This window comes from Cetorhinus maximus, unplaced genomic scaffold (genome assembly GCF_964194155.1).
Source record: "Cetorhinus maximus unplaced genomic scaffold, sCetMax3.hap1.1 HAP1_SCAFFOLD_3376, whole genome shotgun sequence".
NCBI classification, from domain to species: Eukaryota; Metazoa; Chordata; class Chondrichthyes; order Lamniformes; family Cetorhinidae; genus Cetorhinus; species Cetorhinus maximus.
The window spans coordinates 9,291-20,000 of record NW_027599289.1 but is presented as its reverse complement, the minus strand read 5'-3'; positions in this window follow the sequence as shown (position 1 = coordinate 20,000).

Here is a 10,710-nt window from a genome sequence, read left to right as displayed (position 1 = left end):
GCCGGGCACACCCGCTACTCTCTGCGGGAATACCCCCACCGGGTGCCGGGTAAAGGCCTCGGATCTGACCTCATGGACTTCCGTCTGCGCACGGATTTTGCTCTCGCGGGCCCAAGAGCCACTTTCCACGGCCTACCAACGCAATCCGAAGTGCATTGGCCAACCATTACAACGGGAAACACTTTGCCTCTCCGCCAGAGACTAAGTCCAATTGGTTAACCATTTCTCAGGAAAACACTTTGACTCTCTGCCAGAGACTAAGTCCAATTGGTTAACCATTTCTCATGGCCGCAATTTGCCTGCCGTTCACAGACTAAGTCCAATTGGTTAACCATTTCTCAGGAAAACGCTTTGCCTCTCTGCCAGAGACTAAGTCCAATTGGTTAACCATTTCTCTTGAAAACGCTTTGCCTCTCTGCCAGAGACTAAGTCCAATTGGTTATCCATTTCTCGTGAAAACACTTTGCCTCTCTGCCAGAGACTAAGTCCAATTGGTTAACCATTTCTCGTGAATACACTTTGTCTCTCTGCCAGAGACTAAGTCCAATTGGTTAACCATTTCTCGTGAAAACACTTTGTCTCTCCGCCAGAGACTAAGTCCAATTGGTTAATCATTTCTCAAGGCCACAATTTGCCTGCCGTTCAGAGACCAAGTCCAATTGGTTAACCATTTCTCTTGAAAACACTTTGCCTCTCTGCCAGAGACTAAGTCCAATTGGTTAACCATTTCTCGTGAAAACACTTTGTCTCTCCTCCAGAGACTAAGTCCAATTGGTTATTCATTTCTCAAGGCCACAATTTGCCTGCCGTTCAGAGACCAAGTCCAATTGGTTAACCATTTCTCTTGAAAACACTTTGCCTCTCTGCCAGAGACTAAGTCCAATTGGTTAACCATTTCTCTTGAAAACACTTTGTCTCTCCGCCAGAGACTAAGTCCAATTGGTTAACCATTTCTCGTGAAAACACTTTGCCTCTCTGCCAGAGACTAAGTCCAATTGGTTATCCATTTCTCTTGAAAACACTTTGTCTCTCCGCCAGAGACTAAGTCCAATTGGTTAACCATTTCTCGTGAAAACACTTTGCCTCTCTGCCAGAGACTAATTCCAATTGGTTAACCATTTCTCGTGAAAACACTTTGCCTCTCTGCCAGAGACTAAGTCCAATTGGTTAACCATTTCTCGTGAAAATACTTGGTCTCTCCGCCAGAGACTAAGTCCAATTGGTTAATCATTTCTCAAGGCCACAATTTGCCTGCCGTTCAGAGAAAAAGTCCAATTGGTTAACCATTTCTCTTGAAAACACTTTGCCTCTCTGCCAGAGACTAAGTCCAATTGGTTAACCATTTCTCTTGAAAACACTTTGTCTCTCCGCCAGAGACTAAGTCCAATTGGTTAACCATTTCTCTTGAAAACACTTTGCCTCTCTGCCAGAGACTAAGTCCAATTGGTTAACCATTTCTCAGGGGCTCACCGAGGGCAATCTGTAACGTCTCGCGGGCCCGGGGGCCCCTTTGCACGGCCTGCCAATGCAATCCGAGCCGCACTGTCCTTCGTTTGGTTAACCATTTCTCAGGGGCACACCGAGGGCACCCTGCATTGTCTCGCGGGCCCGGAGGCCACTTTGCACGGCCTGCCAACGCAATGCGAGGTGCTTCGCCCTTGGCCGCCTTCCCGGCCGGCTTCGGGACGTTTCGGGGGCTCTCACCGGGGCAAATCCGGTCCCCCGGGCGATTAGGAGGCCTCCCCGGGCAGGCCCGGGCTTCAGGCCGCCGCTTTTCCATCCCGGCCGAAAGAGGCGAAAAATGCCGAAAATGGCCAAAAATGGCCGCCGGCAGGGCCTGTCGGTCGGTTTGGCGGCAGCCTGGGTCGGTCCCTGCAGACCTGGAGGCTCGAGAAGGTTTTTGGCGATGTCGACCGATTCTCGATTTGCCACCTCCTACTATTCTGCAGGTACCCCGCCAACCTCCCCTGCCGACAATTCCAACCGTAAGGTCGGGCGGTAGTCCTACCGACGAAGAGGCCCCAAAGCCCGCAAAACGCCATTTTGCCCTTTCCTCATCGGGACTTCCGCGGGGAACTCATTAACCAGCTCCATGAGTGGCATGCCAGAAATTGCAACTTGACCCGTCGCCGGGCAGATTCGCTACTCTCTGCGGGAATACCCCCACCGGGTGCCGGGTAAAGGCCTCGGATCTGACCTCATGGACTTCCGTCTGTGCACGGATTTTGCTCTCGCGGGCCCAAGAGCCTCATTGCCCGGCCTGCCAATGCAACCCGAGGTCCATTGGCCTCATTGGTTAATTATTTCTCGAGAAAACACTTTGCCTCTCCGCCAGAGACTAAGTCCAATTGGTTAATCATTTCTCAAGGCCACAATTTGCCTGCCGTTCACAGACTAAGTCCAATTGGTTAACCATTTCTCAGGAAAACGCTTTGCCTCTCTGCCAGAGACTAAGTCCAATTGGTTAACCATTTCTCTTGAAAACGCTTTGCCTCTCTGCCAGAGACTAAGTCCAATTGGTTATCCATTTCTCGTGAAAACACTTTGCCTCTCTGCCAGAGACTAAGTCCAATTGGTTAACCATTTCTCGTGAATACACTTTGTCTCTCTGCCAGAGACTAAGTCCAATTGGTTAACCATTTCTCGTGAAAACACTTTGTCTCTCCGCCAGAGACTAAGTCCAATTGGTTAATCATTTCTCAAGGCCACAATTTGCCTGCCGTTCAGAGACCAAGTCCAATTGGTTAACCATTTCTCTTGAAAACACTTTGCCTCTCTGCCAGAGACTAAGTCCAATTGGTTAACCATTTCTCGTGAAAACACTTTGTCTCTCCTCCAGAGACTAAGTCCAATTGGTTATTCATTTCTCAAGGCCACAATTTGCCTGCCGTTCAGAGACCAAGTCCAATTGGTTAACCATTTCTCTTGAAAACACTTTGCCTCTCTGCCAGAGACTAAGTCCAATTGGTTAACCATTTCTCTTGAAAACACTTTGTCTCTCCGCCAGAGACTAAGTCCAATTGGTTAACCATTTCTCGTGAAAACACTTTGCCTCTCTGCCAGAGACTAAGTCCAATTGGTTATCCATTTCTCTTGAAAACACTTTGTCTCTCCGCCAGAGACTAAGTCCAATTGGTTAACCATTTCTCGTGAAAACACTTTGCCTCTCTGCCAGAGACTAATTCCAATTGGTTAACCATTTCTCGTGAAAACACTTTGCCTCTCTGCCAGAGACTAAGTCCAATTGGTTAACCATTTCTCGTGAAAATACTTGGTCTCTCCGCCAGAGACTAAGTCCAATTGGTTAATCATTTCTCAAGGCCACAATTTGCCTGCCGTTCAGAGAAAAAGTCCAATTGGTTAACCATTTCTCTTGAAAACACTTTGCCTCTCTGCCAGAGACTAAGTCCAATTGGTTAACCATTTCTCTTGAAAACACTTTGTCTCTCCGCCAGAGACTAAGTCCAATTGGTTAACCATTTCTCTTGAAAACACTTTGCCTCTCTGCCAGAGACTAAGTCCAATTGGTTAACCATTTCTCAGGGGCTCACCGAGGGCAATCTGTAACGTCTCGCGGGCCCGGGGGCCCCTTTGCACGGCCTGCCAATGCAATCCGAGCCGCACTGTCCTTCGTTTGGTTAACCATTTCTCAGGGGCACACCGAGGGCACCCTGCATTGTCTCGCGGGCCCGGAGGCCACTTTGCACGGCCTGCCAACGCAATGCGAGGTGCTTCGCCCTTGGCCGCCTTCCCGGCCGGCTTCGGGACGTTTCGGGGGCTCTCACCGGGGCAAATCCGGTCCCCCGGGCGATTAGGAGGCCTCCCCGGGCAGGCCCGGGCTTCAGGCCGCCGCTTTTCCATCCCGGCCGAAAGAGGCGAAAAATGCCGAAAATGGCCAAAAATGGCCGCCGGCAGGGCCTGTCGGTCGGTTTGGCGGCAGCCTGGGTCGGTCCCTGCAGACCTGGAGGCTCGAGAAGGTTTTTGGCGATGTCGACCGATTCTCGATTTGCCACCTCCTACTATTCTGCAGGTACCCCGCCAACCTCCCCTGCCGACAATTCCAACCGTAAGGTCGGGCGGTAGTCCTACCGACGAAGAGGCCCCAAAGCCCGCAAAACGCCATTTTGCCCTTTCCTCATCGGGACTTCCGCGGGGAACTCATTAACCAGCTCCATGAGTGGCATGCCAGAAATTGCAACTTGACCCGTCGCCGGGCAGATTCGCTACTCTCTGCGGGAATACCCCCACCGGGTGCCGGGTAAAGGCCTCGGATCTGACCTCATGGACTTCCGTCTGTGCACGGATTTTGCTCTCGCGGGCCCAAGAGCCTCATTGCCCGGCCTGCCAATGCAACCCGAGGTCCATTGGCCTCATTGGTTAATTATTTCTCGAGAAAACACTTTGCCTCTCCGCCAGAGACTAAGTCCAATTGGTTAATCATTTCTCAAGGCCACAATTTGCCTGCCGTTCAGAGACTAAGTCCAATTGGTTAACCATTTCTCTTGAAAACACTTTGCCTCTCCGCCAGAGACTAAGTCCAATTGGTTAACCATTTCTCTTGAAAACACTTTGCCTCTCTGCCAGAGACTAAGTCCAATTGGTTAACCATTTCTCGTGAAAACACTTTGCCTCTCTGCCAGAGACTAAGTCCAATTGGTTATCCATTTCTCTGGAAAACACTTTGCCTCTCTGCCAGAGACTAAGTCCAATTGGTTAACCATTTCTCGTGAAAACACTTTGCCTCTCTGCCAGAGACTAAGTCCAATTGGTTAACCATTTCTCAGGGGCTCACCGAGGGCAATCTGTAACGTCTCGCGGGCCCGGGGGCCCCTTTGCACGGCCTGCCAATGCAATCCGAGCCGCACTGTCCTTCGTTTGGTTAACCATTTCTCAGGGGCACACCGAGGGCACCCTGCATTGTCTCGCGGGCCCGGAGGCCACTTTGCACGGCCTGCCAACGCAATGCGAGGTGCTTCGCCCTTGGCCGCCTTCCCGGCCGGCTTCGGGACGTTTCGGGGGCTCTCACCGGGGCAAATCCGGTCCCCCGGGCGATTAGGAGGCCTCCCCGGGCAGGCCCGGGCTTCAGGCCGCCGCTTTTCCATCCCGGCCGAAAGAGGCGAAAAATGCCGAAAATGGCCAAAAATGGCCGCCGGCAGGGCCTGTCGGTCGGTTTGGCGGCAGCCTGGGTCGGTCCCTGCAGACCTGGAGGCTCGAGAAGGTTTTTGGCGATGTCGACCGATTCTCGATTTGCCACCTCCTACTATTCTGCAGGTACCCCGCCAACCTCCCCTGCCGACAATTCCAACCGTAAGGTCGGGCGGTAGTCCTACCGACGAAGAGGCCCCAAAGCCCGCAAAACGCCATTTTGCCCTTTCCTCATCGGGACTTCCGCGGGGAACTCATTAACCAGCTCCATGAGTGGCATGCCAGAAATTGCAACTTGACCCGTCGCCGGGCAGATTCGCTACTCTCTGCGGGAATACCCCCACCGGGTGCCGGGTAAAGGCCTCGGATCTGACCTCATGGACTTCCGTCTGTGCACGGATTTTGCTCTCGCGGGCCCAAGAGCCTCATTGCCCGGCCTGCCAATGCAACCCGAGGTCCATTGGCCTCATTGGTTAATTATTTCTCGAGAAAACACTTTGCCTCTCCGCCAGAGACTAAGTCCAATTGGTTAATCATTTCTCAAGGCCACAATTTGCCTGCCGTTCAGAGACTAAGTCCAATTGGTTAACCATTTCTCTTGAAAACACTTTGCCTCTCTGCCAGAGACTAAGTCCAATTGGTTAACCATTTCTCTTGAAAACACTTTGCCTCTCTGCCAGAGACTAAGTCCAATTGGTTAACCATTTCTCGTGAAAACACTTTGCCTCTCTGCCCAGAGACTAAGTCCAATTGGTTATCCATTTCTCTGGAAAACACTTTGTCTCTCCGCCAGAGACTAAGTCCAATTGTTTAACCATTTCTCGTGAAAACACTTTGCCTCTCCGCCAGAGACTAAGTCCAATTGGTTAATCATTTCTCAAGGCCACAATTTGCCTGCCGTTCAGAGACCAAGTCCAATTGGTTAACCATTTCTCTTGAAAACACTTTGCCTCTCTGCCAGAGACGAAGTCCAATTGGTTAACCATTTCTCTTGAAAACACTTTGTCTCTCCGCCAGAGACTAAGTCCAATTGGTTATCCATTTCTCTTGAAAACACTTTGCCTCTCTGCCAGAGACTAAGTCCAATTGGTTAACCATTTCTCGTGAAAACACTTTGCCTCTCTGCCAGAGACTAAGTCCAATTGGTTATCCATTTCTCTTGAAAACACTTTGTCTCTCCGCCAGAGACTAAGTCCAATTGGTTAACCATTTCTCTGGAAAACACTTTGCCTCTCTGCCAGAGACTAAGTCCAATTGGTTAACCATTTCTCTTGAAAACACTTTGCCTCTCTGCCAGAGACTAAGTCCAATTGGTTAACCATTTCTCTTGAAAACACTTTGTCTCTCCGCCAGAGACTAAGTCCAATTGGTTAATCATTTCTCTTGAAAACACTTTGCCTCTCCGCCAGAGACTAAGTCCAATTGGTTAACCATTTCTCGTGAAAACACTTTGCCTCTCTGCCAGAGACTAAGTCCAATTGGTTAACCATTTCTCTTGAAAACACTTTGCCTCTCTGCCAGAGACTAAGTCCAATTGGTTAACCATTTCTCGTGAAAACACTTTGTCTCTCTGCCAGAGACTAAGTCCAATTGGTTAACCATTTCTCAGGGGCACACCGAGGGCAACCTGTAACGTCTCGCGGGCCCGGGGGCCCCTTTGCACGGCCTGCCAATGCAATCCGAGGCGCACTGTCCTTCGTTTGGTTAACCATTTCTCAGGGGCACACCGAGGGCACCCTGCATTGTCTCGCGGGCCCGGAGGCCACTTTGCACGGCCTGCCAATGCAATCCGAGGTCCTTCGCCCTTGGCCGCCTTCCCGGCCGGCTTCGGGACGTTTCGGGGGCTCTCACCGGGGCAAATCCGGTCCCCCGGGCGATTATGAGGCCTCCCCGGGCAGGCCCGGGCTTCAGGCCGCCGCTTTTCCATCCCGGCCGAAAGAGGCGAAAAATGCCGAAAATGGCCAAAAATGGCCGCCGGCAGGGCCTGTCGGTCGGTTTGGCGGCAGCCTGGGTCGGTCCCTGCAGACCTGGAGGCTCGAGAAGGTTTTTGGCGATGTCGACCGATTCTCGATTTGCCACCTCCTACTATTCTGCAGGTACCCCGCCAACCTCCCCTGCCAACAATTCCAACCGTAAGGTCGGGCGGTAGTCCTACCGTCCAGGAGGCCCTAAAAGCCCGCAAAACGCCATTTTGCCCTTTCCTCATCGGGACTTCCGAGGGGAACTCATGAACCAGCTCCAGGAGTGGCATGCCAGAAATTGCAACTTGACCCGTCGCCGGGCAGATTCGCTACTCTCTGCGGGAATACCCCCACCGGGTGCCGGGTAAAGGCCTCGGATCTGACCTCATGGACTTCCGTCTGTGCACGGATTTTGCTCTCGCGGGCCCAAGAGCCACATTGCCCGGCCTGCCAATGCAACCCGAGGTCCATTGGCCTCATTGGTTAATTATTTCTCGAGAAAACACTTTGCCTCTCTGCCAGAGACTAAGTCCAATTGGTTAACCATTTCTCAGGGGCACAGTTTGCCTGCCGTTCAGAGACTAAGTCCAATTGGTTAACCATTTCTCAGGAAAACACTTTGCCTCTCTGCCAGAGACTAAGTCCAATTGGTTAACCATTTCTCGTGAAAACACTTTGCCTCTCCGCCAGAGACTAAGTCCAATTGGTTAACCATTTCTCAGGGGCACACCGAGGGCAATCTGTAACGTCTCGCGGGCCCGGGGGCCCCTTTGCAGGGCCAGCCAATGCAATCCGAGGCGCACTGTCCTTTGTTTGGTTAACCATTTCTCAGGGGCACACCGAGGGCACCCTGCATTGTCTCGCGGGCCCGGAGGCCACTTTGCACGGCCTGCCAACGCAATGCGAGGTGCTTCGCCCTTGGCCGCCTTCCCGGCCGGCTTCGGGACGTTTCGGGGGCTCTCACCGGGGCAAATCCGGTCCCGCGGGCGATTAGGAGGCTTCCCCGGGCAGGCCCGGGCTTCAGTCCGCCGCTTTTCCATCCCGGCCGAAAGAGGCGAAAAATGCCGAAAATGGCCAAAAATGGCCGCCGGCAGGGCCTGTCGGTCGGTTTGGCGGCAGCCTGGGTCGGTCCCTGCAGACCTGGAGGCTCGAGAAGGCGTTTGGCGAGGTCGACCGATTCTCGATTTGCCACCTCCTACTATTCTGCAGGTACCCCGCCAACCTCCCCTGCCGACAATTCCAACCGTAAGGTCGGGCGGTAGTCCTACCGACGAAGAGGCCCCAAAGCCCGCAAAACGCCATTTTGCCCTTTCCTCATCGGGACTTCCGAGGGGAACTCATGAACCAGCTCCAGGAGTGGCATGCCAGAAATTGCAACTTGACCCGTCGCCGGGCGCACTCGCTGCTCTTTGCGGGAATACCCCCACCGGGCGCCGGGTAAGAGCCTCGGATCTGACCTCATGGGCTTCCGTCCTCGCACGGATTTTGCTCTCCCGGGCCCAGGGGCCACTTTCCCCGGCCTTGCGAAGGCAATCGGAGGTGCTTCGCCCTCGAAACCGCCTTCCCGGCCGGCTTCGGGACGTTTCCGGGGCAAATCCGGTCCCGCGGGCGAAGGGGAGCCTTCCCCGGGCACGCCCGGGCTTCAGGCCGCCGCTTTCCGTGACCTACCGAAAGACGCGAAAAATGCCGAAAATGGCCAAAAATGGCCGCCCGGCACGGCCTCGCGGTCGGTTTGGGGGCAGCCTGGGTCGGTCCCTGCAGACCTGGAGGCTCGAGAAGGCACTTGGCGATGTCGACCGATTCTCGATTTGCCACCTCCTACTATTCTGCAGGTACCCCGCCAACCTCCCCAGCCAACAAATCGCAAATGCCGATCGGCGGGTGACCGTCCGGTAGTCATGCCGACGAAGAGGCACCTAGGCCCCGCAAACGCTTCCAAATCCGACCCCATCCCGGACCGGTTCTTTTTTAAAAAAGGCTCCCAGGACTCCGGATTTTTTCCTGCCGCACTCGGGACCACCCGACGGACACGAAACCGGGAACCTTTCCCCGGTCCGACCCTCCTCGGCCCGGCCAGCCGACGTCGAAGCGGCCGACTGGTTAATGATTTCACCCTGCTCCGACGTGACGCGTTTTCCAACCGCGCATGCGCGGCTCTGCCTCCCGAACCGCCCCCTCACGTGAGGGCTCTGGGTCCGCCCCCCGGCAGCCATTTCCTCCTGCCGGTCCGTTATTTTACGCCGTTTTTCGCCCTCCAGCCCTGCCGGAATGCTGCCTGCTCGCTGGTTAACCATTTCGCTCCCTGCACTTCGGCTTCTGCCCTGCTGGGGAAGCCCGCTGCTGCCTCTAACCGTACTCACGGGCGGGCGGCTCTGCTGCGCGGCCTCCGGCCACGCCCCCTCACCTGGTTTGCTGGGAACCCGCCCCCGGCAGCCTGTTAGTCGTGCCGGTTCGGTCTTATCGGCCCTTTTTGCACCTTCCCTGCCTGCTGGCATGCTTCGGCTCACCGGTCAACCGGTTCCCCGTTCTCCACTTAGACTTTTGAGCTGCGGGGCTGGTCTGCCGCGAACTGCACCCGTATTACGGGGCGGGCGGCTCTACTGCCCGTACGGCTGCCCTGCCTGTTAACTGGTTAACCGTTTGCCCGTCCACTACTTCGTCCCTGGACCTGCCGGTGTGTTCTGCAGCTAACTGCACCCGTATTACGGGGCGGGACGCTCCGCTTACCGGCCGGCTGCCATGCCTGCTTAACTGGTCAACCATTTACTCACATATACTTAGCCCCATGGAGCTGCTGGGCTGGTCGGCGACCTAACTGCACCCTTGTTGCCGGGAGGTCGGCACTAATTGCCGGCCGGCCGGCTGCCCTGCCTGCTAACTGGTAAACCCTTTACCCACATGTACTTAGCCCCTGGATACTGATGGGCTGTTCTGCACCTAACTGCACCCTGATTAGCGGGCGGGCGGCTGTAATTGCCGGCCGGCTGCTCTGCCTGCTAACTGGTTAACCATTGACCCACATGTACTTAGCCCCTGGAAACTGAGGGGCTGTTCTGCACCTAACTGCACCCTTATTAGCGGGCGGACAGGCGGCCGGCTCTAATTACCGGCCGGCCGGCTGCCCTGCCTGCTAACTGGTTCACCATTTACCCACATGTACTTAGCCCTGGAAGCTGATGGGCTGTTCTGCACCTAACTGCACCCTTATTAGCGGGCGGGCGGCTGTAATTACCGGCCGGCTGCCCTGCCTGCTAACTGGTTCACCATTTACCCACATGTACTTAGCCCCTGGAAAATGATGGGCTGTTCTGCACCTAACAGCACCCTTAGTAGCGGGCGGACAGGCGGCCGGCTCTATTTCCCGGCCGGCTGCCCTGCCTGCTAACTGGTTAACCATTTACCCACATGTACTTAGCCCCTGGAGCTGATGGGCTGTTCTGCACCTAACTGCACACTGATTAGTGGGCGGGCGGCTCTAATTGCCGGCCGGCTGCTCTGCCTGCTAACTGGTTAACCATTGACCCACATGTACTTAGGCCCAGGAAACTGAGGGGCTGTTCTGCACCTAACTGCACCCTTATTAGCGGGCGGACAGGCGGCCGGC